Raw genomic sequence first — 27,920 nt, 5'->3', positions numbered from 1 at the left:
GAACAGCAAGCTGTTTGACTCAGGATCAACTTCTGAGAAGCCAGGTTTAGGAATACATTCACACAAATCTCTAGTAATCTAGAAGACTGCATGCCCAAGGCAAAAACGATTGGATAGGCGGTGCCTAGGTGGCTCAGTCAGTTGAGTGCCCAACTCTTGATTTTGCTAAGGTCATGATCTCAGAGTTGTGAGACTGAGCCTGGCATCAAGCTTTGTGGCACAATGTGGAGTCTGCCTGAGGTTCTCTCTCTCCTCCTCCCTCTGCACCCCACCTAAATAAATGAACAAACAAACAAATAAATAAATAAAATCTTTAAAAAATGTATTGGACAGGCTACTTCCAAGCTACTAGTCCCTGATTTAACATGGGGCAAAAATATTAAATTTCTGAACTGTGATGGCAGCCTCTAAAGACACACACCCAACAGTAAAAGGTAAAACCCCTAACTGGTTAAAAGGAGTAAAACACAGTCTTTGTCAAATAAATGGTCTATGCTGAACAAGGGGCTGAACTTGACTAGGTAGCCAAACTAAAAGATTACAAAAAAAAAGAAAAGGTGGGGGAAGGATCTGAGCAGGGACATCATGTCGCTTTACACTGACAAGGAAAGAGGCTTCAAATAGTTACTTCAGTCACTAAATAAATTAGCAGGTAACTAAGCAAACAACATTAGCCCCTGGTAGAAATAGGAGGGAAACAATATCCTGAGTTACTACCATGTATTATATAAAATGTCCAAGTTTCAACAGAAAATTATGTGATATGCAAATAATAGGAAACTGACTCCTACACAAAGGAGAAAAACAGGCAAAAGAAGTTACCTTGGAGAGGTCCTGTTTTTGTTTCATTTACTTTCATTTACTGGTGTAACAGGTCACAAAACTTAGTAGCTTAAAACAATAGAAATATATTCTGTCATAATTCTAGAAGTCAGAAGCCCAAAATAGAACTTAAAGGCTAAAACCAAGTTGTTGGCAGGGTTAGTTCCTTTTGGAAGCTCTAGAGGAGAATTCATTGCTTATGACTGACATCATTTCTGGGGCAGTGGCTCTGTAACTCCAGTCTCTTCCCTATGTCATTACATTTCCTTCTTCCCTGATGCAGACTCATCCTACAACCCTTTTAAGGACTATTGGGATTTCAACAGGCCCTCTTGAATAATCCAAGTTAATTAGCTCATCATAAAATTTTTAACTTACATCTGCAAAGTACCATCTTTACATATATAAGGTAACTTATATGTAATGCCCAGTTTCTGGGCATTAGAATGCAGACATATCTGGGGGCCATTACAGAAAGTATCAAAGAGGAGATAGATATTATAAAATAAAAACAAATGAAAGTTCTTACTTCAAAACTGCAATATTTAAAATAAAAAATTCACTAGACATATCAATAGTAGATTGGAGCTGGCAGAAGAATGAGTCATTAAACCTGATGATGAATCTGTAGAGATTATTCAATCTAAAACTAAAAGTTAATAAGAATGAAGAAGGCAGTCATTCTGACATGCAAGAAGATTAGAAGTTATTACTACATCCTAAAAACCAGTAAAAAGCTGACGAAAACTTATATATCAACAACTCTTCTTATATCTATTGGAGAACTGAGGTCATAGGATAAATTGCTGGCCCCCAAATTGAAGAGCCCAGCAAGCAAATATTAAGAATGACAACTTATCAGAGCAGAAAACCATGAGCAGTAACCTCCACAGGAACCAATGCCAGTAGAATAACCTGAATATTAATGACAAATTGCTAGAGGCTCAGTGTGGACAAATCTGAGAGAGAAAAACTACAAGGGGACATGGTCATGAGGAAATGGGTGGGTACACTTTTGAGTTTTACCTTCTAGAGCTTTACTAGTTTCTCAGAGCGAGTATTAGAGAAATACAGTATCATGTATTAAATATCATAGAGAATTCTATTCATTTTGACAAGGTCTGCATTCAAGGGAAGCTATATAACCAGAGTCTAAACTACTGAGCTTCCACCCCAGCCTAAATGACTTGAGAGAAGAAGAGTACCTAATTAAAGGCAGTTTTAGCTTTCCACATAGAAGAAGGGAAATACCATGTTCCATCTAGCATTCCCATTCCACCTAAGGTGGGAGATAACTAAAAGCATGTGTGAAGTTCACAGTCCAGAGGCTCAGGCTCACTAAAAGACTGAGACCTACTCATAGGATGCTTCCCATTCCCCAAACCTTACCACCATGTTATTGAAGGCCTATTTACAGCAATGTGGTTTTTACCCCCTACATCATGACACTATCAAGAAAAAATTATAAGACATACTAAGAGGCAAAAAAAAAAAAACCCCACAAAAACAAAAACCAAACACACACACACACACACACACACACACACACACACACACAAAGAGACAGGGCAGACTTCAGACCCTGACTCAGATATGACATGTGTGTTGCAATGATTAGACCAGGAATTTACAACAACTATGATTTCTATCCTAAGGTCTCTAACGGGAAAAGTAGACAGCATGAAAGTCATGCTGGCCACTGTTAGAAACATGGAAATTCCAGAAAGAGACAAAAACAAATATTAGAAATAAAAAATACAGTAACAGATATGAAGAATGCCTTTCATGGACTTATTAGAAACAGCAGAGGGGTACGTGAATGGATCAGTTGTTAAGCATCTACCTTCATTCAGCTCAGGTCATGATCCCAGGGTCCTGAGATGGAGCCCCACATTGGGCTTCCTGCTCAGGGCGGAGAGGGTGCTGCTTCTCCCTCTCCTGCTCCCCCGGCTTTGTTTCCACTCTTGCTACCTCTCTGTCAAATAAATATATAAAATCTTAAAAAAAAAAAAAAAAAAGCAGATTTCAGACCACAGAAAATTTGTGAGCATAAAGAGGGGCATTACATAATGACAAAGGGTCACTTCTCAAAGAGGACATGACAGCCTTTAACATTTATGTGCCTAACAACAGGGCATCAAAAATATGAGGCAAAAACTGATAGAACAGCAAGGAGAAATAGATTAATTTACTATAATATTTGGAGATTTCAACACCTCATCTTCAGAAAAAAAAACAGATCCAACAGGCAGAAAATTTGTAAGGACACAGTTGAATGGAAAACACCATTAATCAATGGGGTATAATGGACATCTATAGACTACTTCATGTAACAACAGCAGAATACACATTCTTCTTAAGCTCACATGGGACATTCACAAAGATAATCCACATTATGGGTCACTAAATACACTGTAATAAATTTGAAAGGGTAACAATCATACAGTATCTGTTTTAGACCATGAAGTAAAACTAAATGCCAATAAAAGAAAGAAATCTGGAAAATCACAAAGCACTTAGAAATTAAACAAGACACATCTGAGTAACATATGAGCCAGTGAAGAAATATCAAGAGAAATTTTCAAATATTTAAATGGAAATGAAAATACAGCTTGTAAAAATTATTGAATTCAGCAAAAGCAGTGCTTAGGGGGAAATTTATAGCACTGAATGCATATTTTAGAAAAAGAGATCTGAAAGTATAATCTAGGTTTCCACCTTAAGAATAGGAAAATAAAACAAATTAAGTCCAAACTAAGTGGAAGAGCAGAGCAAAAATCAATGAAATTGAAAACAGGAAATAGAGAAAGTCAGCAGAACTTTGGAAATATATATGAAAATGATAAACCTCAAGGAAGTCTAATTAAGAAAAAGAGGGAGGACATAGTTTACTAATATCAGAAATTAAAGAGGAGGGCATTACTTCAGTTGCCATGAACATTAGAAGGACAATAAATGAATAATTTGAACACATCTATGACCACAAATTGACAACCAATATGAAACCAGTTCCTGAAAGACACAATCTGCCAAATTTCACAAAAGAGGTAGACAATCTAATAGGCTTATATCTAAAGAAGTTGAATCAATAATTAAGAAACTTCCAAATCAGAAAGCAACCAAACCAATAGACATATTGGTCAATTGTATGAAAGACTTAATGAGGAAATCATACCAATTCTCTACAATATCTTCCAGAAGATAAAGCAAAGGGAATACATCTGAACTCTTTCTATGATGACAAAATTAATAAGAATGCAGATGGATGCTTATAGCAGCTTTATTCATAATTGCCAACACTTGGAAATACATACATCTAAACAATGGAATATTATCCAGCACTAAAGTTAATATGCTATCAAACCATGAAAAGATATGGAGGAAACTTAAATACATATCATTAAGTGTAAAAAGTCAATCTTACATACTATATAATTCTAACTATATACATTCTAGAAAAGGTAAAACTATGGGGACAGTAAAAAAAAAGTGGTTGGCAAGAGTTAAAGAGCAAAGAGAGATGAATAAGTGAAGCACAGATTTTTGGGAGCAGTGAAACTATGAAACTATTTTGCATGATACTCTAATGACTGATATATTTCATTATATATTTGTCCAAACCCAAATATGTGAAACACCAAGGGTGAACCCAAATGTATAGTATGGACTTCAAGTATAATGTTCATTGATTGTGACAAATTTACCTTTCTGGTGGGAGATGTCAAAGTGGGAGCAGGGGTACATATGTTGGGACAGGGAATATATGGGAATTTTGTAACTTTCTACTCAATTCTGCTGTGAAACTAAAATTGCTCTAAAAATGAGATTTATTAATTAAAAAACACACACCAAAAAAAGTTTAAAATTCACTGCTTGTAGTCACTGTTATTCACAGTACAATGCAATCATCATGACTACCTAAACAGGATCATTTTCATCACCACTAAAAGAAAACTGGTACCCACCAGCAGTAACTTTCCTGTTCTTCCTCTTCTTAGCTCTTGGTAATACAAATCTACCTTATGTCTCCATGGATTGTCTATTCTGGGCATTCATATAAATGTAATCATAAAATATGAGGTCTTTTGTGTCTGGCTTTCATTACCATAAAGTTAGCAAAAATCATGTATATTGCACATGTTTCAGTGTTTCATTTCTCTTTATGGATGAATAACATTATATACACTTAACACATTTTATTTATCAGTTGATTGACTTTTTTTCATTTTGGGGGCAATTATAAATAGTATTTTTTTCATATACAAGTTACTATGTGGACATATGCTTTTAATTCTCTTGGGTATATAGCTAGGAGTGGAATTGATGGATACATGGTAACTCTATGTTTAATACTTTGATAACCTACCAAATTGTTTTTAAAAGTGGACATATCATTTTATAGCCAGTAATGTATGGAAATCAGCAGTGTATGAGTTCTGATTTCTACTAATTCTCACCAACATTTGGTAGTATCTGTCTTTTTTATTATAGCCATACAAGTTGGTGTGAAATGGAATCTCACAGGTTTCTATTTGCATTCCCTTGGTGATCTTTTAGACAAGCATCTTTTTTATGCACTTACTGGCTATTTATATATCTTCTTTTGATTAATTTATATCCAAATACTCAACCATTTTATTACTGATACATTTTTCTTTTCTATTATTGACTTGTAAGAGGTTTATGTATTCTGGATACAAGCCTCTTGGCAAATATGTGATTTGCATATATTTTCTCTCATTCTGTGAGTTGTCTTTTCACTTTCTTGATGGTATCATTTGAAGCACATTTTTGTTTGTTTTTAATTTTGATGTAATCCAATCCTTGTCTCTCCTTCTCTTCTCTCTCTCTCCCTCCCTCATTCCTCTCTTTGCTTCCCTTCTCACCTACCTTTAGTATTATTGGCTTGTACCTTTGATATCCTATCAAAGAAATCATTGCTTAAGCCAAAGTTAGGAAGAATTACACCTGCATTTTCTTCTAAGAGAAACATAGTTTTAATTTATACTTTTAGGTTTATGATCCACTTGAGTCTGTTTTTGCATTTGGTGTGATGGGGCAAGGGGTTCAATATCATTCTTTTGAATGAGATATTTAGTTGGCCCAGCACCGTTTGTTGAAAAGACTATTTATTACTCATTAAATTTTTTGGGAATTCTCATCAAAAAATCTGTTGAACATAAATGGGTTTATTTCTGGACTTTCAATTCTATTAAACTGATGCAAATGTCTTTCTTTATGCAAGTATCACTCTGTCTTAATTACTATGGTTTTGTAGAAAGTTTTCAAATGAGGAAATGCAAGTCTTCCAACTTTTCCTTTTTCAAGATTGTTTTGGCTATTTGGAGTCTCTTGAAATTGCATATGTATTTTAAGATCAGCTTTTCTATTTGTCAAGAAAGGTCATTAGGATTTTAACAGGGATTGTTTGAATCTGTAGGTTTCTTTGGGTAGCTTTTACCATTCTAAACATTTTAAGTCTTACTATCCAAGAATAGTGTTTTTCCATTTATTTAGATATTTATTTTAACAGTATTTTTTTATATTTTTATTTTTTAACTTCAGTATACAAGTCTTGTATTTCTTTTACTAATCCTATTCCTAAACATTTTATTATGTTTGATGCTATTATAAATGGAATTGTTTTCTTAAATTCTTTTGAAATTTTCATTGCTAATGTGTAGAAATACAGTTGATTTTTAAATTGATAGTTATCAGGTGTCCTACAATTCTTGCTGAACTTTTTAATTCTAATAGTTTTTATTATATTACTTAGATTTTCTGCAGGGAACATCACCTCATCTACAAATGGGCAAATTTTACTTCTTCCTTAGCAATATAATGCTTTTCTTTTTCTTATTGAAGTACAAGAACTTCTTGGCTAGAACCGCCAGCACTATTTTGAAGAAAAGTGGCAAGAACAAGTGCCTTGTTCCTAATCTTAGGGAGAAAGCATTCACTATTAAGTAGGATGTTAGGTATGGGATTTTTGTAGACACTCTTTACAAGATTGAAGCAGTTTTTTCTATTCTGAATTTGTTGAATCATAGCAGGGTTTTGGAATTTATCAACTACTCTTTTTCCTTCTGTTGAGATGATCAGGTAGTTTTTGTTCTTTATTCTATTGATTTGGTATACTAAATTAATTTTTGGATATTAACCATGTTTTCCTGAGATAAATTCAACTTGGTAATGATGCATAATACTTTATTATATGGCTAGAATCAGGTCACTAGTATTTTGTTAAGCAGTTTTATATTTATATTCATAAGGGATGTTAGTGTGTAGATTTATTTTGTCATCTTTGGTTTTTTGTATCAGGATAATACCAGCCTCATAGAATGAGTTGAAGTGCTTCCTCAAAAAAAAAAAAAAAATGGGGGTGGTGGTGGTGTGGGTAGTGGTGGAAGAGTTTGTGAAGAAGTGGTATGAATTCCTTAAGGTTTCCTATAATTCATCAGTGGAGCCATCTGTAGTTGCTTGAATGATGTTCCCAAATATGCCAGAATCTAATTACTAGAATCTATAAATGTTACCTTATTTGGAAAAAGGGCCTTTTCAGATATAATTAAGAATTTTGAGATGAGATAATCTTGGATTATTTGTAAGGTCTCTAAATGCCATCATAAGGCATCATGGATGCATGGATGGCATCATATGTGATCCGTACAAAAAAGAGATAGAGGGAGATGGTACATATACACACATACAAGAGAAAGGTAATGAAGATGGAGGCAGATAGAAATAATGTGGGCCTCAACCAAATGAATGCTGGCAGCCATCAGAAGCTGAAAGACATATGAACAGATTCTCTGTCAGAACTTCTAAAGGGAGTGCAGTCTTGCTGACATCTTAATTTCGCATCAGTGAAAGTAATGTTGAATTAAGGGACTCCAGAACTGTGAGAGAATATTCTTTTATCATCTGAAGCCATTAAGTTTGTGGTAAGTTTTATAACAGTACTGGAAACTAATACACCATTTGGACTTAGAGTTTTATCTGTTGAAAAATTTTTAAGTTATTAACTCAATGTATTTATTTGTTATATAGGATTATTCAGATTTTCTATTTCTTCTTGGTTCAGTAGGGCAGTTTCTGTCTTTCTAGGAATTTGTTCATCTAAATTAATTTGTTGGCATATTGTTTATGTATTCCTTATAGTCCTTTTTATTTCTATAAATTTTGTAGTCATACCTCCTCTTTCATTTCTGATTTTGGTAATTCAGGTCTTCTCTCTCTCCTTTTTTTGGGAAGATTATCTAAAGATTTCTAAATTTTATCTATTTAAAAATCTGATTTTGTTTATTTTCTCTATTTTTCTCTTTTCACTTTCATTGATTTCTGCATTCTGAGTTCAAAATGAAATGGATAGCCAAGCTACTAAAATCTAGATTAAAAAAAAAAATCTTAGTATGTGTCACTCACTTTCACTCAATTCTCACAGCTAATCAATAAGGAGGCATTTTCACCCTTCTATTTCATAGATAAAGAAACTGCAGACTTGTGGAATTAAATAACTTGCTTAAAGTTACTTTCTGAAAAGCTAAAATATGACATTTCAGAAAGCCAGTTGATTTTGCTCATGGTTTTATACTTCTAACCATTATTCAACATAATGATAGAAGTAAAGCATTGTTTCAATAAGCTTTGAACTAGTATATTCTTTGTAGCCAGGGTGGTCTAAGTTGAACACATGGATTTAACCCTAGGATATCAGGTTGAGAAGTTTAGATCTTCAAATTAAGATCTTGGTGTTAGAGGAGAAAAAGACCGAGATGCCATGTTCCTTGGAAGAGTACAGAAATGGCAAACCTCGATAAAGTAAAATTATATATCATCAAAAGACCAAATCATAATTATTCAGGAGCCTGTGGGAAGTTTGACCCTAATACTGAGACACATTTGCTCAGACATAAGTTAATTTGTTTTTCTGGGTTTATGACCAGGCATGGAATTGGTTTGAATATTTTGTTCTATCTAAAATTAACCAGACAAGTAGAATTCATGGTGGAATAGGTGAAGATGGAGGTGGAGGAGAATAAATCAAAACCACAATGAGATACCACCAATCAGAATGGCTAAAATTAACAACACAGGAAATAGTAGATGTCAAAGATGCAAAGAGAAGGGAACTCTCTTACATTGTTGGTGGGAAAGCAAATTGGAGCAGCACTCAGGAAAACAGTATGGAGTTCCCTCAAAAAGTTAGAGGGGCTCCTGGGTGGCTCAGTGGGTTAAAGCCTCTGCCTTCGGCTCAGGTCATGATCCTAGGGTCCTGGGATCGAGCCCCGCATCGGGCTCTCTCTGCTCAGCAGGGAGCCTGCTTCCCCTTCTCTCTCTCTGCCTACCTCTCTGCCTACTTGTGATCTCTGTCTGTCAAATAAATAAAATCTTAAAAGAAAAAAAAGTTAGAACTACCCTACAACCCAGCATTTTCCCTACTAGGTATTTGTCTAAAGGATACAAAAATACTGATTCAAAGGGGCACATGCACCCCAATGTTTATAACAGCAATGTCCACAATAGCCAAAATATGGAAGGAGCCCAGAAATTCATTGATGAATGGATGAAGAAGAAGTGATGTGTGTAGGTATATATATATACCTACACACATGTAGATATAGATATAGATATATATATATATATATATATATATATATATATATATATATATATATATATATATATATATGAATAGATAATGGAATATCACTCAGACATCAGAAAGAATGAAATCTCCCCATTTGCAATGATGTAGTTAGGACAAAAATGTATTATGCTAAGTGAAATAAGTCAGAGGAAGATAAATACCATTTGATTTCACTCATATGTGGAAACAAAACTGATGAATATAGGGAAAGAGAAGGAAAAATAAAACAAGAGGAAAACAGAGAGGGAGGCAAAGCATGAGACTCTTAACTCTAGGGAGCAAACTAAGGGTTCCTGGAGGGAATAAACTGAGGGTTTCTGGAGGGGGGTCTGGTGGGAGGGAAATGGGCTAAATGGGTGATAGGCATTAAGGAAGGCACTTGATGTAATGAACACTGGGTGTTATATCCAAATGATGAAACACTATTTTCTACCCTGAAATTAATAATGCACTATGTGTTTTATGTTAACTAACTTGAATTTAAATAAAACCAAAAAAAGGGAAGCCATAAAGGAGAAGAAATCATAAAGCTGCATTTGGCTTCCTTAGAATAATGGATCTCATTATAAAAGACCACATATTGTATATCTCTATTTACAATAAATGTTCAGAATACATAAATCTGTAGAAGTGGAAGGCAGATTATCAGTTGTATAGGGTTAGGGAGGTAGTGGTGGTTGGAGAATGGAGAGTCACTCTAATGGTTATAGCATTTCTTCTTGGTGGGATGAAAAATTTGTAAACCTAGGTTGTGATGATGGTTGCACAACTCTGAATATTTTAGAACCAGTGAATTGTTCATTTTAACAGTTCAATAGTTTTATGGTATGTTAAATATGTCTCAATAAAGATTTTGAAAAAGATCTCATGTAAACAGTTTTAAAGCATGCTGGATGTCAACAATGAGGATGTTCATCTGAGATGTTGTTGCTACCAATAGGAGATATTTCATTGCAGTTGAAACAACTATTTGTAAACAACCTCACTAGCTGATGATCAAGTGACAATGTTTCAAGTATTTTACATGTTAGTATGAAAGGTACTTATATCAGTTTCATTGCTTTTGTGTTTTTTTTTAATTTTTGGAAATTATATGGTTTTGTGGTTAATATGTAATGCATTACAGTTTTTCCCATGTGACTATAGAGAAATAGGTTCCTGGATAACATTTTCACAAAAATGTCTAATTAATGGTATTAAGTGGGGAAATAATTTCTCTGCTTCTCTATAACTTTCTCTCCTATTGGAATCAATCCCCAATACAGTTTTGTTACACATGAATGTGTGATTTTTTAAAAAGATTTATTTATTTATTTTGAGAGAGGGAGAGTGTGCACAAATGAGCAGGGGAAAGGACAGAAGGAGAGAAAATCCTAAGCAGACTCTCTGCTAAGCGCAATACGAGACTAGATCGTATGATCCTGAAATCACCACTTGAGTGGAAATCAAGAGTCTGCCACTCAACCAACTGTGTCACCCAGGCAGCCCTTACTTTTTTTTTTTTATTATTATTATTTTTTAATAAACCATATTCTTTCTTGTGGCTATCTTGGCTCATATCCTAGGCTATTTATATCATATTATGTGTGTATATGTAAGTGGCATGGCTTAAGGAAAGACTTAATACCTTTTTGTACTGCTACTAAGAAAGTTAACCTCAAAAGAAGAAATGGCCCCTATGTAACCAAACTTCATGACATTTGTGTGCCTAACAAATCACAGAAAACAATGGATGATAGAAGTTGATGTCACTACTCTCTTTTTGTATTTACTTTTTCCTTTCCCTCATTTTTGCTTTACCTGAACTCAAAGCTGTCTCAAAGTCTATTTACCACACAAGGCCATCTGCTAGTGCTAAGGTGTCAGACAATTTTGCTGAAGAGAGCAACTGCTTCAGACCTACTTGTGAATGTTCTGATCATATCTGTACTGATTTTAAAATAGACCGTTTATTTTCTCACAGGTGGCTCATAAATCTGTAATACATTTAGGGGAACCAAACAAGCTCTGTTGACCACAAATGGTACTGGCCCCTGTGTTCCTGACTTCTAAAAGTTTCACATGACAGTTAAAACTATCTTTTGAGATAATTTAAAATAAATTTGACTATAATATAGCTTAGTTATTTTGCTCTTAAAGAAGTTTATATAAAGTACAGATATAAGGATAATTTCTTTTTTCTTTTTTGCAAACATTTTTCTTTCAGAGAGTAAACTCTCTGAAAGAAGTAATTGTGCTGCCCTTGTATTGAAGAATTCAGTTTGTGGAAATTATGGCTGTGTCTCAAAATTATTGGTATTATTAATGAAAAGTATACAAAGATAGCATTTTCCTCCATTCTTATCTGAGTATTATTAGTAATCTTATAAAGGGAAACAAATAGTTCAAAATGATTTTCTTATTTTCAGGATAAGAATTTTGAAATGACATTATATTAATGAAAAATTAAAAATTATTTATAAGATACAGAATTTAAATATAACTTATTAGTGAAATATTAACTTGTGTTTGAATATGAAAGCTATGAACTTCAAAACATTTAATCTAGTTTATGAAATCTGATTTTCATCCAGTATTTTCCTATCTCAACAAATGACATCACCATCCATCTGGCTCCTCAAGCTGAAATGCTAGCATTCATCCTTGATTTATTTTTTTCTTTCCTTTATGAGCTAATTCATCAGCAAACCCTTTGGCTTTGCATCTAAACATAGTCCAAATCTTTCTTTGACTGTGCAACTTCATTGCTTCTAGGCTAGCCCTACCATCAAATCTTAGCCTGGGCCTCTGTAGTAGCCTTTAAACTGGTTTCTCTCCTTACACTCTTGACTCCACATTCAAATCCATTTTCCTCATGGTAAAATCATATATCATATTACTCCCCTTCTTAAATGACTCTCAATCTCAGAATAAAATCTAGCCTTTTCATATGAGTGTGTGTGGCCTTCAATGCCACATGTAATCTGGTCCCCATCATACTTCTATCACTGTACCTCACTCCCCTCTCCTTTGGCTTACTGGGTTCCAACGATTAATGGCTTTCTCTCTATCCCTAACGGGCCAAATGTGCTCCTGCCTAGTGTCCTTACAATAGATTCTCATTTCTCCTGGAAAACTGTTACCCCTGCCGCAGATTTCCCACTCCTTATTTCTTCTTGTCTTTCTGACTTGAGATTATTTTGATTTAAATATAAATATAAATATATATATACACATATATGTATATATGTGTGTGTGTGTATATATATATAATATATATATATAATTTCTTACCTATCCCATACAATTAGTAGACTTGTCATTTTACCCTGACTGATTTTTCATCAGAGCTTTATTCCTGTTTGATATTTCTGTATTTATGAATTTGTTGTCTATCTTTTCCCACTAGAATAAAAGTTCCATGAGACCTGGAATCCTGCCTTTCATACTACCCTTGTCTGCAAAAGTGTCTTGCACATAGCAAATGTTTGGTTTATGTAAGCACTTTTCACATTTATTTATTTTATATGCTATGGTTAAGCAAATAAAATTTTTTATTAAAGAGAAATTGCTAATATCCATATAAACCAAGTAATTCTCAAATGATTAAAAAGGAAAATAAAATTTAGAGGAAAAAATTAAGAACCAGGAGGAGTTTTAATAAGAAATTTCATAGTTGTGATTCCTGAATTTCAATTGAATTTGCAAGCTACTAAAATATGAATGAGTGGATGGAAGGATGGATAGATAGATGAATTAATAGATGAATAAATCAAAATGATTCTAGGAAGCTAGAAGCTATTAAGTTCTTCACTGAAACCATATGTAATTTTAAGTAGCTGCCATTGGGGGAAATTGGTGTCTATTACATTAATAAAACACTGAAATTGAGATTTGAGATCTGAGACTGGATAAATGCTCACAGAATCTTAGACATACTTGGTACATTATCTAAAAAGAAATTAAAATAGAAGAATCATTAACACACCAGGATGAATTACAATTGAAATGAAATAGAAATCAATAATTTAGCCATGAGGAAAAGAGAAAAATGAACTCTAATATGACCACAAGTAGCAATTAAAAAGCCCAAATAGCTATTTTATAGTAGACTATATATAGTCTCAGAAGGTTCTGTGAGAGTTCTGACATTTCTATTTATTGATTTCTACTTTGAAACCTGTATCATTGGAAATTATCATAAAACCGGGTCCTTTAGAGGTTGATATTTTAAGAATTACTTGAGGGGACTTATTTAAGTAATACTTAAGGTCTAGCTTTTCTGGCTATTCTAATCACTGTACTGAAATTTGGTAATATCTTTTGGTCTCTGAATCTTTCAACCGAGGGAAAAAATGTAAAAAAGTGTGAAAGCAGGGAGTGAAGAAATATATTGGTCACGATTATTTGCATCGTAGTCACTTGCCAAATTCAGGGGGGGCATGCCTTTTGTGGGTTAAGCTTAACTGTGTATTTTGATTTTGATTTTGATTTTATTGTGGTAAGAACACCTAATATGAGACCTACCCTTGTAACAAATTTTAACTGTGCAATAATGTATTGTTGATTATAGGTACAATGGTACCTATGGTCACTCTACAAGTGTACTCTACAAGCAGCTTTCCAGAGCTCATCATCTTGCTAAACTGAAACTATGCCAGTTTTAGTAACTCCCCAGTTCCTCCTCCCTCGGACCTTGGCAACAATATCCCACTCTGATTCTACATATTTGACAATTTTAGATACCTCATGTAAATGGAATCATGAAGCTTTTGTCTTTCTGTGACTGGCTTATTTCAGTTTGCATATTATCCTCAAAGCTCTTATATTGTCTCATTATTTCAGAACTTCCTTCTTTTTTTAATGCTAAGTGTATTTCATTATGTGAATATGTCACATTTTCTTTATTCATTCATCTGTTGATGATGGCTGTTGTGTATAGTGCTGCAATGAACATTGTAGTGCTAATAATCTCTTCTAGATCCTGATTTCAGTTATTTTTGATAAATACCCAGAAGTGGGATTACTAGATCATATGGTAGCTCTGTTTTTAATATTTTGAGAAGTCTTTATGCTATTTTCCATAGTGTCTTGCACCATTTTTTTAAGATTATAACTTTACTTTTTTAAAGATTTAACTTATTTGTTTGAAAGAGAGAGAGAGAATATGAGAGGGGAGGGACAGAGGGAAAGGGAGAAGCAGACTTTGTGCTCAGCAGGGAGCCTAATGTGGGGCTCAATCCCAGGACCCTGGGATCCTGACCTGAGCTGAAGGCAGACACTTCACCGACTAAGCCACCCAGGCACCTGTCGGAACCATTTTGTATTGCCACCAACAGTGTGCAAGTGTTCCACATTCTCACCATTTGTCATCTTTTATTTGTAAAATAGCCATCCTGATGCATGTAAGGGGAAATCTCACTGTGGTCTTGACTTACATTTTCCTGATGGTTAATAACACTGAACATTTTTTCATATATCTCTTGGCCATTTGTATGTTCTTTGGAGAAATGTCTATTAAAGTCTTTAGTCCACTTAAAAATTTGAAAAACCAGTAATAGTGTTTTGTTATTATTATTGAATTAAAGGAGTTTCTTATATATTTTAGAGCTTAATTCCTTGTCAGATACGTGGTTTGCAAATATCTTCTCCCATTGTCTTTTTTGTGTATTGATTGATTGCTTTGCTGTGCAGGAGATTTTTAGTTTGATAAATACCACTTGTCTATTTTGCTTTTGTTTCTTGTTGCTTTGTCTTATCCATGAAATCATTGTCAAGACCAGTACCATGAAGCTCTTCCCTTACATTTCTTCTAGGAGTTTTATAGTTTCAGGTCAGACTTTAAGGTTTTAATACATTTTGAGTGATTTTTTTGTGTGTGTATAGTGTGATCTAAGGTTCCAGTTTCATTCTTTTCCATGTATACATCCAGTTTTCCCAGCACCATTTGTTGAAGACCTTATCCTTTCCCCTTATCCTTTCTTGGCATCCTTGTCAAAGTTCAGCTGACTCTATGTGTGTTGATTTATTTCTGAGCTCTCTATTTTGTTCCACTAGTCAATATGTCTCTCTTTATGCTACTATTTTAATGTTTTGATTACTGTAGTTTTGTAATGTGTATATATATATATATATTTTATTTATTTATTTGACAGAGATCACAAGTAGACAGAGAGGCAGGCAGAGAGAGAAAGGGGAAAGCAGGCTCCCTGTGAGCAGAGAGGCTGATGCGGGACTCGATCCCAGGACCCTGGGATCATGACCTGAGCCGAAAGCAGAGGCTTAACCCACTGAGCCACCCAGGCGCCCTGTAATGTATATTTTGAAATCAGGAAGTGTTATGCCTCTAGCTTTGTTCTTACTTAAGATTGACTCAATTATTTGTAGTCTTTTATGGTTCCATATGAATTGTAGGATTTTTTCTATTTCTATAAAAAAATGTCATTGGTGTTCTGATAAGGTTGCATTGAATTTGTAGATTGATTTGGGTAGTATAGGTCTTTAACAATATTAATTCTTCCAGTTCACTGAATACAAGATATCTTTCTATTTATTTATGTCTTCTTCATTTCTTTTCATCAATGTCTTAATATTTTTAGTGTACAGATCTCTCACCTTCTTGGGTAAATTTATTCCTAAGTATTTAAAAAGTTATTTTTATGCTCCTTTGTTATCTACCAAACAGTATTAAACAGCATTTCATCTGTCAACCCTCTGCTTAAGAAATAGAAAAAAGAAAACACTAAAACCAGAAAAACTTCTTTTTTTTTTTCAAGATTTTATTTATTTATTTGAGAGAGAAAGAGTGAGAGAGAACATGAGAGGGGAGAAGGTCAGAGGGAGAGGCGGACTCCCCTTGGAGCTGGGAGCCCAATGCAGTACTTGATTCCAGGACTCTGGGATCATGACCTGAGCCAAAGGCAGTCGCCTAACCAACTGAACCACCCAGGTGCCCCAGAAAAACTTCTGACCATATTTAGGTTCTGAGCAGTTTTTAGGGAGAGGAGAATGTATTAGATACTAAAGATTTCCTTGCGGTGAAGCTTCTAAGTATGAAGATCTTTAGATCATTTTATAATGTATTTTGGGACAGAAATCATTGACAGGGTGAAATGTAATCATGGCTCTATTATTTTAGTTAAACAAACTCAGGGCTTGTTTAACAGACAGATCCTTTTCTGTTTTTTGTTTTTGTTTTTTTTTGGTAGGAACATTTTTTAAAAAGCTAGCTGTCTTTTGCATGGAAGGTATTTCAGAATTTCATGTTGTTTGCTTAATAGTTACAATTTGTTAAATATCTCTTTTTATAGACAAGAGGCGAAAAAGAATCATTAGTTTTACAGTGAGAGTTAAATGGCTTCTGCTCTATTAAGAATTTAATCAAGGGTTTCTGAGAACACCTATGTGTATACTCAATTTTCAGTCATAATTCTGATATCCTGCTCTGGTCTTTCAGACTAAATGTGCAAAGAGAATATGCTTTAATACCTCATATTTTGCATTGTTTGACTTCTCTTTAGATCAATAGCCAAGTAAGTAATTGTTATTTCTAAGCCTGAAATTCAAATAGACAATTCTAAACTTTTTTCCTCTGAAAATTAAAAAAGAATTGCTATAGAAAAGGAGAATTTTTTTGAAAAGGAAAATGTTAAATAGAAATGTATAAACTATTTTCTTCTGTGACTTAGTAATTTAAGTTAAGGGCTTATTCCATAGCAGGGCCAAGTAAGTTTGGAATATATGCATTATTCTATCTCTAGGCATTTTCTTATGGTAAGCTTGGATAAGAGATACAGAATTCAAACTATCTCGTGTCACATTTTTCTTTTTCTGTGTGAACTGTGATTTGACAGTTTGTTTGCATTACTTTATGCCAGTGCCCTTCATATCCAAAGGTGATACCTTTTACATTATTGCTTGCTTTGTATGTCTAGATAGATGACCTTCAGCCCTTTGGATTATATTTATTGTCAATTCCCTAATTCAAAAATATGAATATCATTTTAGTGCCTATTACTGAAAAGTTTTTACTGGATGTTGAGCAACTCCACATCATACAGAAGGTGCTTATGTATCAGATCACCAGTTTATCTCCCAGATTTGAACTTGTATATGTATGGCTATTGTGATTATCTTTCTTGCCTTATGATAATGCCAGAGTAGCAAGAATAATGTAACTGATAGAAAGCTGTTACACATGTAGACCTTAACACTTGTTGGTTTAAAAAGTTCACTTTTTAAGCTCCTAGCTTAATATAGTCACTGTTTTGGCCCTTAATGCTATCAGTAGGATCTAATAAAGACATTTGGTTTCATTTTCAGGTAAGAGACAAGAAAGGCAAAACAAAAAGGCTATAAAACAGTAAGCAGATGAAAGGTATCAGAGTAAAGGAAAAGGAAGGAAATAAAATAAGTTAATGTGACAAAGGAAGTACTATTAGATATTTTAAAATGCTTTTCCTTCTGCTATACCTACTTCTTATTGTGGGACTCTTTTTTTTGTTTGTTTGTTTTTGTTTTAATTGAAGTATGGTTGACATACAATGTTACATTAGTTTAAGTGAGACTCTTGAATTCCTTGTAAAACACAAACTGTCTTTGAAAAATAGTAATATATTTAGAAGTACAATATGTATTTTTAAAATTCATTTTGAAGGTTCTCTGGGTGGCACAGTCAGTTAAGATCCTTGTTTCCAGCTCAGATCCTGATCTCAACCTCATGAGATCCACCACTTGTCAGGCTCCATTCTCAGCATGAAGTCAGCTTAGATTCTCACTTCCTATCCTCTGTTGTTTACCCCATGTGTACTCTCTCTCTCTCAAATAAATAAGTCTTTAATAAATAAAATTTGTTTTTAGTATAAATATTAATATTCAACAAATAGTTGAATTTTTAAAATTGAATACCAAAAATACAAAACATCATGCTAGCTGTAGTAGAGGACAGATACAAGAATATATAAGATATGTTTCCTATTCTCCAAAAATGGAGATTTACCCAAGATGTTAAGATAGGCAGTTATAGCATAAACAGATTCCTCTATAAACTCTATGAATGTGTTTTATCCCACTGCCGTAAGACAGTGCTTCCAAATGTTTTAAGTTATGGCAGAAATCTGTAATAATAATAATACTATTGTAAAGTGTACTAGGTTACAAAAAAGAGAGAGTTTGTAATCTGGGGAAAATATATAATTATATTCCATTTATATTATTATGGTGATAATAATAGGATATGAATTATTAAATAAGAAATTAAATATTGAATTTATATAAAGCTTTGAAATGATGTCTTTACAACTATTTGATGAACTTGAGCTTGATTTCCATGAATGCAAAATCTTTATATCAGACACAATGATTGTAAAATATGTTCACAAATCCTTTGCATACTTTCCTTAAAAAGTGGAGCCTAGTTCTCTCGTTGTGGGGTGGGCTTACTGATTGATTTACATAAAACGAACAATATGACAAAAGAAATGGTGTGTGTCTCACAAGATCATCATAAAAGATATGTGTCCTTCTCTGAGCTCTTTCTGACAGATTACTTGATCTGGGTGAAGTCCAAGCAGTTCTTTTGAAAGGCCCACAGAGCAAGGAACTGAGCCTTCTGACAACAGGCATTAAGGAGCATAGGCCTCTGAATAGTCACGTGAATGAGCCCTCTTGGAGCGAAGTCCTCCACATCCTCAGTGAAACTTTGGACTACTGCATCTTTACTGTGGTTGACATCTTCACTGTGACATTATTGGGAAACTCTGAGCCACAACCACCAACGAGGCATCTCTTAAAAGTTTAACTCAAAGAAATTTTGAAGTAATGAATGTCTATTGTTTTAAAGCCCATATGTTTTAGAGTAATTTTTAAAAGTAGCAAAGGTAACTAATGCACCAAGTTTTAATGATAATTTTTAAAGCCTTCATAGTCTCCAATAACAAGTTACTCAGGTTGACTAACTGATAAAATATAAAATATTTTTTCAGGGATTTATTTATTTATTTTTAGAGAGTGGGAGACTGGGGAAGGAGCAGAGGGAGAGAGAGAGAGAGAGAAAAAAAAAAAAGTCCAGTATCCAGTAGACTCCCTGCTGAGTGCAGAGTTCATCTTAGAGCTAGGTCTCAGGACCCTGAGATCATAACCTGAGTTAGACGCTTAACTGACTGAGCCACCCGCAAACCCCCAAAATATAACAATTTTTATAGTCATTCAGACAATTCCAATAGTTGAAAGATTCTGTGTGTGAATTTTCCCCATTTCTTTCATTGATGAATGTAACGTGTATGTGTGTGTGTGTGTGTGTGTAAATGTGAATGGACTCAATCTAATTGAATTTTCATATCATTCTTATTTTAAAATAATGATGAGACTCTTAAGATACAGAAGAGCATCCACTGTGCTGCTAGGCAGAATATCATTAAAAATGTGTATCAACCAAAAATGGATTGAAGTATCTGATATATGTATACCAGGATTTGGGAGTTCCCACCCCAATTTGGGTGCATTTTGGGCTATGTGCCATGCTTTTTAAACACCTATTCCATGAGCCTCTTGTCAATGGTAAACAGCACCACACGCAGTAACTCACTAAGTGTGTTTTTCAAGTGATAGAATCCCTCCTGAGCCCCTCTCTATTGCTGTAACTGCAGAATAATGTCAAACCCTACTTGAACTCTGAAGTCTTCTAGTTGAAATTTATGCCAAAGGGAGCCTAGAGGCTGTAACAACTCCACCCCTGACCAGAGTGATCAATGTCACTGAGCACTCCCATTATTCACTAACGGCATACTGGTGTGCCACAGCATACCAGCCAAGGAATGGTGCTTACAAATTCAGAAGAGAAGGTACTCCTTTTTTTTTTTGTATTAGCCTGCTCAGACTCCCATAACAAAATACCACACACTGAGTGGCTTAAAGAGAAATTTATTTTTTCAGTTCTGGAGGCTGGAAGTCCAGGATCAAGATGCTAGCATGGCAACCATATTCTGTGTGTTCATATGACCTGTTTTTAGTGTGTGTGTGTTCATGGAGAGATGTAGAAAGTGAGACCTTTGGTGTCTCTTCTAAACAGGACACTAATCCTATTAGATCAGCAACATTTTATTATTTATTTTCTGTCCTTAGTCTTTTGTTCCTCTGCTTATTTTTTCCTGTCTTCTTTTTGTTTTTAAAGATTTTAATTATTTATTTGACACAATGAAAGAGATCACAAGTAGGCATAGAGGCAGGCAGAGAAAGAGAAGGGGAAGCAGGCTCCCTGCTGGGCTGGGCAGAGAGCCCAATGCGGGGGGGGGGGGGGGGGGGGGGGGGGTTGGATCCCAGGACCCTAAGACCATGAGCTGAACTGAAGGCAGAGGCTTAACCTTCTGAGCCACCCAGGCACCCCATCCTGTCTTCTTTTTGTTTATTCAACTACTTTTGTAATCTATTTTAATTTATCCTTAGGATTTTTGTTGAACTTCTTTGCATTATATGTTTATTTTCTGTAGGGATTTTAATATAAATCCTTAACTTTGCACAATCTATTTAATATTGTACCACTTCACATAAAATACAGAAAGGATGAGTTTAAATGGCTTATATGGTTGCATGATTTCTGTATTTTATATGAAGTGATATCCTTCATGATATAATTATCATTCATATTACATATTTTGGATTATATTGAGGGCATCACAAATGTTGTATACTCTGGATTCTGTTTTAAGGGTATGAATGTTTTTAACAGGTCATTATCAGTTTTTATTTATTCTCTGGAGTCCCAGATATTTGTTCATTGTTTTGTTGTCTTCTTTTGTTTTTTTTCCCCAGGTGTTAGCCATATGCTAAGATCTTACTCCAACATATTGGCTATTTCTATAAGCCTCAGTTTCTTTATCTGAAAAATGGGGATAAAATAGTATAGTACTTACTTCATAAGGTTGTTGAGGAAACTAAATGAGATCATTTATATAAAAGATGTGAAACAATGTGATGATACAGCTAATACACACCGAGTGTTTGCTATATAACAAACACTCGGTGTGTATTAGCTGTATCATTATGATTAGTGATTATTAATACCATCTACCTTACAGGTTTATCAATATTAAAATAAATGATAAATGTATATGTAAAGAAGTAACCTTAGAGGCTACCACATGATTAAGAGTTCAATAAATGACAGTATTTATGTTATTCAAGATGAATGATCTTTTTATAGATGGTGATGCAAATAAGGCCTTTCAAATAAGTGGGAATAGCTTGAGCCAAAGATAAGAAATAGGAGTGTCTAAGTCCTGTTCAGAAGTTATGATGTTATATTTGAAGTGTGGGGTTCTTAAAGGGAATAGCAATAGATGTGGGGAATACAGAAAGTGAGGGTGCAAAATATGAGAGGAAAGTATCAATTAAAAATCAACAGTCCATCTCCCAAACTGAAGAGTATCCCTGATTTGGCCTAGCTGTCTGTAGAAAAAATATTCATTAATTCAATAAATATTCACATATTTATTGAAAGCCTTTTATACGCCAGACATTCTTCTAAGTGCTTCGTATAAAGTAGTGAACAAAACAAACATGGTCTCAACTTTCATTGAACCTTGAGGATCTGGTAACCTATGTTTTAACAAAATCATTTACTATGTATCTATCAAGTACTGGCCATTGTACGAAGATATTAATGTAATTTAAAACAATGCAGACAGCACAGTGTTAGTCTCTTACTTGTTGTCTGTTATTGGGCAATGTCCCTATAGCTAAGGGGACCCGATGATCTGCCTTCCAACGTGTGTCATTTCTGAAAGCGAAAGCAGTTGCTGTTAATAAACTTCACCCGGACAGCAGGCAAAGACAGGGACTTTCCATGGCAAACTAGGTGTATACATATGCCAAGTCTCTTTTACATGTAGTGATTTCTTTAGAGGCTTACATAGCAAAAGGCTATAGCCACAGATTTTTTTCTCCTTAATGTTTGGCTTACCTATCATGTACGTATTAAATCAATTTCCCCAAGGTTTCATCCTTACTTCTCTTGTAGCTCTTGAATATGCTTACAGTTTTATCTATAAAACCTCTGCAATTGGCTCCAAATATTTATCTCCCGATTTGTCCTCTCTTGCAGCATTTAGATTCAGTCATTTACTCACCTGCTTGCTGGACATCTGTAGCAACTAACTGCTGATCATAGCTGCTGACTATCTATTTTATAAAACCAAATTTCACATATATCTTTTTTTCACATCTGTATCTTTATGATCCCCCCCGTCCTGGGAATACCTTGCTTCCTGTTCTCTTGCCCACACCTTTTGCAAATTCATTGAATTTTTCCATATACCCCAAACATGGACTTAGAGTAATATAAACATAAAACAAAGATTCTCTTTAAAAATAAATCTAGCTGTTACCTTCTCCAGAACAGTTTTGCTGACAACCAGCTCACTAACCCAGATAGGGTAAAGTGTCTTCCTTCTATGGTTGCAACGCTTCCTGCATACATGTACCTTTGCCTTACCGTTAGCTACAGTATTTTGAAGATACATGCTTTACCCATTTGTCTCCTCCACTAGGCTTTAAGGTTGGTGTTTTTTTTTTTTTTTCAGACTATGTGATTCTTAAGCCAGCACCGTTTTCACTTTTTGAAGACTCTAGCTAATAGTAGGTGGGACCGACATATTTATCGAAGACAATTTGGACTTTTCACTTGCAAAATTGTAATAGAGGAAACAACTTCTTTTTATCATTTATAGTTCTGGCACTCTAAATAGTGCCTGAGAATTAACCCACAAATCATTTATGTCTTGGCTAAGCATTATAGATGTGGTTAGAAGTAGTTTGAAAGTACAACAGTGTAAAATCATGTAAGTTTTTGTAGGCTATGGCAAATAAATGACTTTTATCATGGGGTCATATGTAAGCCACAAGCCTTTAAAGACAAAGTTTTAAGAGATGACTCTGACTTGATCACTATGTGGATAATGAAGTATGTTGTGCGTTGGGAAATATGGAGAGTACTCAAGCCACTGCAGTTGGTCAAACTAAGAACTGATAGAAACCTGAAGGAAGCTAATGGAGGGAAAAGGAGGAAAAAAATTTGTTAATTTTAGTTATATTTCTGAGGTTAAATCTATATATTATTTGATAAAATTGATGTGGAAAGAATAAACTAGCAGGTGGCGTTTGCTGAGATAGGGTTGATTTTAGTGGGATTTGGTTTCTGGTAGCAAAAAATTGAATGTACCAACTTTGAAAAAATACCTTTAAGACTTCCAAGTGGAGGTGATAAATATGAGAGTTACCAGAGCACAGACTGATACAAGCTGCAAGTATGATTCATTTAAGAAGAGAGTTGTAGATGGGAAGGAGACCTAATATCAAGTCCTCAAGAACTCCAGAGATTTGCTGGACAAAGAAGAATCTGCAAATCAAGAGCAATCAGAAAGCTAGAGAAAAATCAGGGGAGCTTCAGAGAATCTAGAAGAAGAAAAAAAGGATTCGTTAAGATATCAGGAGAGCTTCAGCAATTCTGCAAATCAGAATTTGACAGAAAAAAAAAAAAAAGATTTCCAGAAGGAGAAACAACTGTGCTAAGCACTACTGAGAGTTACGAAAAATTAGAGCAGAAAAAAAGGTATTTTTTGTGTTTATCACCATGAAAGCCTTTGGTAGAAAGAGTTTCAAAATTTGGATGGGAATAGTAGAGGTAAGATCCATATCTAAATAAGCTGAAAAAATATAAAAGGTGATGAAAAGGAAACAACTCTTTCAATAGTTTTTATCCTAAAATTGAACAGGAAAAGTGGAATGCTAGCTAGAGGGCAATGAGGATGAAGAGAATGTCCTAGTGCTTGCCTTGGTGGTTTGATGGGAATGATCCAGTAGAGAGGCAATGATAAAGGAGGACATGGGATGTCTGGGTGGCTCAGTTGGTTACGCTGCAAACTTTGGCTCAGGTCATGATCCCAGGGTCCTGGAATTTAGTCCCATATCAGGCTCCTTGCTCAGTGGGGAGCCTGTTTCTCCTTCTGCCTATGGATTCCCTGCTTGTGCGTTCTCACTCTCAAATAAATAAATAAATCTTTAAAAAAAAAGAAGGAGAACATTAAGATAATTGGAGAAGGGAAAGTAAAGGCTGATGGGGCCAAAGTACATGTGAAAACTTTGACTGCTGCTGAAGGAAAGGGTGTTTTTTTAATTGTATCAGGGTAGAAGATGAAAGTGCATTAACATGCAGATAGGTTTATAAATTTGGTTATAAAAAGATGAGAACACTTCCATCAGTTGGCTTCTATTTTTGCAATAGCTAGTGAGGTTAATTATACAGTCTTGAAACAAAATAAGCATACAAAGAAGGCTTCCTATATATTCTATACTTCAATATACATTGGATGTTGAAAGGAGTAATAAAAGTGCTTTGCTGTATTTTCCCCACTCGTTATTAGATTATCTGGCTATTTGAACTATACTATTAATGGAATTAAGGAGATAAGATAAGCTCCAAATTTTCCAGATAAAATATAATGAAAAAGTAATAATAACTAACATGTGGCTCTTACTCATTATAAGGCATTGTTCTAATACATAAATATCAAGTTTCATCAGGCATTTTACATTTCATTAAGTCATTTAATCCTGTATGAACCCTACAAATTGGATATTATTATATCCATCTTACAGTGAGTATACTGAAGCACAGAGAATTAAATAACTTGCCTAGGCCACGTAAGTGGTAAAAATAGGATTCAAATCCAGCCTGCCTGTCTCCAAATTTTAGACTTCTACCACTATAAAAGACAAATTACTCTTGAGCAACAAGATTATTTCATCTATTCATTCATCCAACACATGTGCTTTTTGGCATCTACTATTTGGTTTACTCCATACCCCACCCCTGCAGAAAAGACCCTCCTCTCTGCAAAATACTAGGCTAACGGCTAGGAATGGAGGATCAAAGAAAACATGAATCCTACTCCTAAGGAGCTTATATCTAGCTTGATACTATGTCTAAGAATTTCTACATAGAGCTTTAATATAAATGGATTGTGATAAGGTTTTTTGTTTTTAAAGATTTTATTTATTTGAGAGAGAGTCAGAGATCACAGGTGGTGGCAGGAAGGTAGAGGCAGAAGCAGACTCCCCACTGAACAGGGAGCCCATGGGGTTTGACCCCAGGACCCTGAGATCATGACCTAAGCCAAAGGCAGATGCTTAACTGACAGAGGCACCCAGGCATCCCAGATTGTGATAAAGTCTATGAGGAGGGGATTGATATCACAGTTAATAAAATATATCAATTCTTTATGTAAAGAATAAGACTAAGAATGTGAAGAGGCCTTAAATAATGGATAGAATTTAAGCACATATGCAGATAGGGAAAACAACATACTGGACAAAGCATAGAATAATATAAGCAAAGTGCCAAAGATGGGAAGATGTTGTTATGTATAGGGGAAAAAATGAAGCTCTTTCCCTATGATGAAGGATCCTAGGATTAAAAGTGAACTATCCTTCATTCTGTAAGTGGAGAACCATGAAGGTTTTATTTCCCTTTGGGTGGATGGCATGATATGATTAGAATCCTCTTTTAGGAAGATGTATTTTATAGCACTGAGCAATGTCTGGAAGCAGAGAATGAAATTGGAGACTTTTTTTTTTTTTTTTTTTTAACAGAGACAGCTTATGGGTGCATGCTAACAGGAGGGCGGGAGGGGCAGAGGGAGAGAGAATCTCCAGCAGACTTCATGCCCACTGTGCAGCCACTTGTGGGGCTTGATCTCATGACCCTAAGATCATGACCTGAACTGAAATCCAAAGTCTGACATTTAACTGACTGAGATACCCGGGAACCTTGAAACTGGGAAACTTTGGAAAACTGTTAATGGGATTATGTTCAATCAGCCAATGAGAGACATCTCAATCATCATCTACAAAGTAAATGTAGTTAGTAGACGCTAGTTAGTATAAATGTAGTTAGTATATATGTAGTTACTATAAAGTATGGCTTCTATTTTCAAAGAACTTTCAGTCTCATGATTCACTGCATTAAGCTATTAAAGAGCAAATTGATGTATGTTGGTAACTGTGATACTGTGATTCATAACAAGAAAAATATATTTGGTCTTTGTCTTTGGTTCTAGCATAGAACTCCTAAAATGCTTGGAATTTTCTAAGTGATGAGAGAAGAGCAACACAAATGTCTTGTTATGTTAGCTGATTTTTGGCTCAACACCTAAGACTGGTTGCCAGGGGAACCAGCCCCATGGTTAGAGCGTTGGAAAGTTTGGTCCCACCCTCAACCTCTGGAAAGTGGTGAGGAGATGGAAATTGAATTTGATTCTAATTGTCAATGGTATACTCAATCATTCCTATGTAATGAAGCCTCCATAAAAAAACAGAAGGACTGGGTTCTAAGAACTTGTATGTTGGTGAGCACGTGGAGATTTGGGCAGAGTGGTGTGCTTGGAGAGACAGCATGGAAGTTTTGTTCCCTTTCCCTGTACCTTGCCCTATGCATCTCTTCTGTCTGGCAGCTCGTGAGTTATATCCTTCTATAAAAAAATGGTAATCTAGTAAGTAAAATGTAAAATGTTTCTCTGAGTTCTGTGAGCCACTCTAGCAAATTGAACCCAGGTGGGGGTTAGTGGAACCTCTAATCTATAACCAGTTTGTCAGAGCTCAGGTGATAACTTGGACTTGTGATTGGCATCTGAAGGGGGTAGGGACAATTTTGTAGGACTGAAACTTTAACCTATGGGAGGTGACCCTATCTCCAGGTAGACAGAATGTCAGAATTAATTTGAATTGCAGGACACCTGGCTGGTGTTGGAGCATTGCTTGGTGGTATGGGGAAAAAAATCCCAATCTCCCATATGAATTGAAATCGATGACCAGAATCTTCAGTAACTTATTAAAGTTGTGTTTTCTGTCCCTGATCTTTTTATTCTTGGCCAGCTTTCTCATGCCAAGATTTATACATAAAATCAAATAACGCAAAAGAATACTTTTTCTAGGTGGTTCCCCAGACCATATTCTATTTACTCTAGAACTCTAGAACTGAAATTCTGTATTTTGTTCCTCTGTGTCTAGTGCCTTGCTTTGGACCCAAACTTTTAATAGCCTTTTCAAGAGCTTTGACTTTGTATCCTGGTATATTACCTTTTATACTTGCTAGACTTGATTTTCTACTTCGCTTTAGATTGCTCCCTTTTCTAATGTTAATATTCTTATGGCCCCTAGTGAAAATCATGCCTATTTGCTTCTTCCCTGCTGCCACCTAAGTTCTACCCTTCTTTATGGTCACTTCAACTTCCATAAAATCTCTACCGGTGGATTTGCATTTGACATATAAAGATTTTAAGATAATTTTCTATTAGAAAAAACAAAACTGTTGTAGACCATAGTTAGTAGAGATGTAATTTTGGTAGAGGGAATTAGTTAAATATGGGAAACATCTTTTCCTAAGACTAATAAGCATAACTTTTGTTATTGTATTTGC

At 34.8% G+C, this 27,920-nt stretch overlaps 1 protein-coding gene across 3 annotated transcripts in view; it reads left to right on the top strand.

The window, feature by feature from the left end:
- Positions 1-27,920, top strand: part of LRRIQ3 (leucine rich repeats and IQ motif containing 3) — a 189,178-nt gene that overhangs the window by 149,913 nt on the left and 11,345 nt on the right. The gene's annotated exons all lie outside the window — the stretch shown is intronic.

Source organism: Lontra canadensis, unplaced genomic scaffold, assembly GCF_010015895.1.
Source record: "Lontra canadensis isolate GAN:19392208 unplaced genomic scaffold, GSC_riverotter_1.0 scaffold40, whole genome shotgun sequence".
Classification (NCBI taxonomy): Eukaryota; Metazoa; Chordata; class Mammalia; order Carnivora; family Mustelidae; genus Lontra; species Lontra canadensis.
This window is presented reverse-complemented; position numbering and strand designations above follow the sequence as displayed.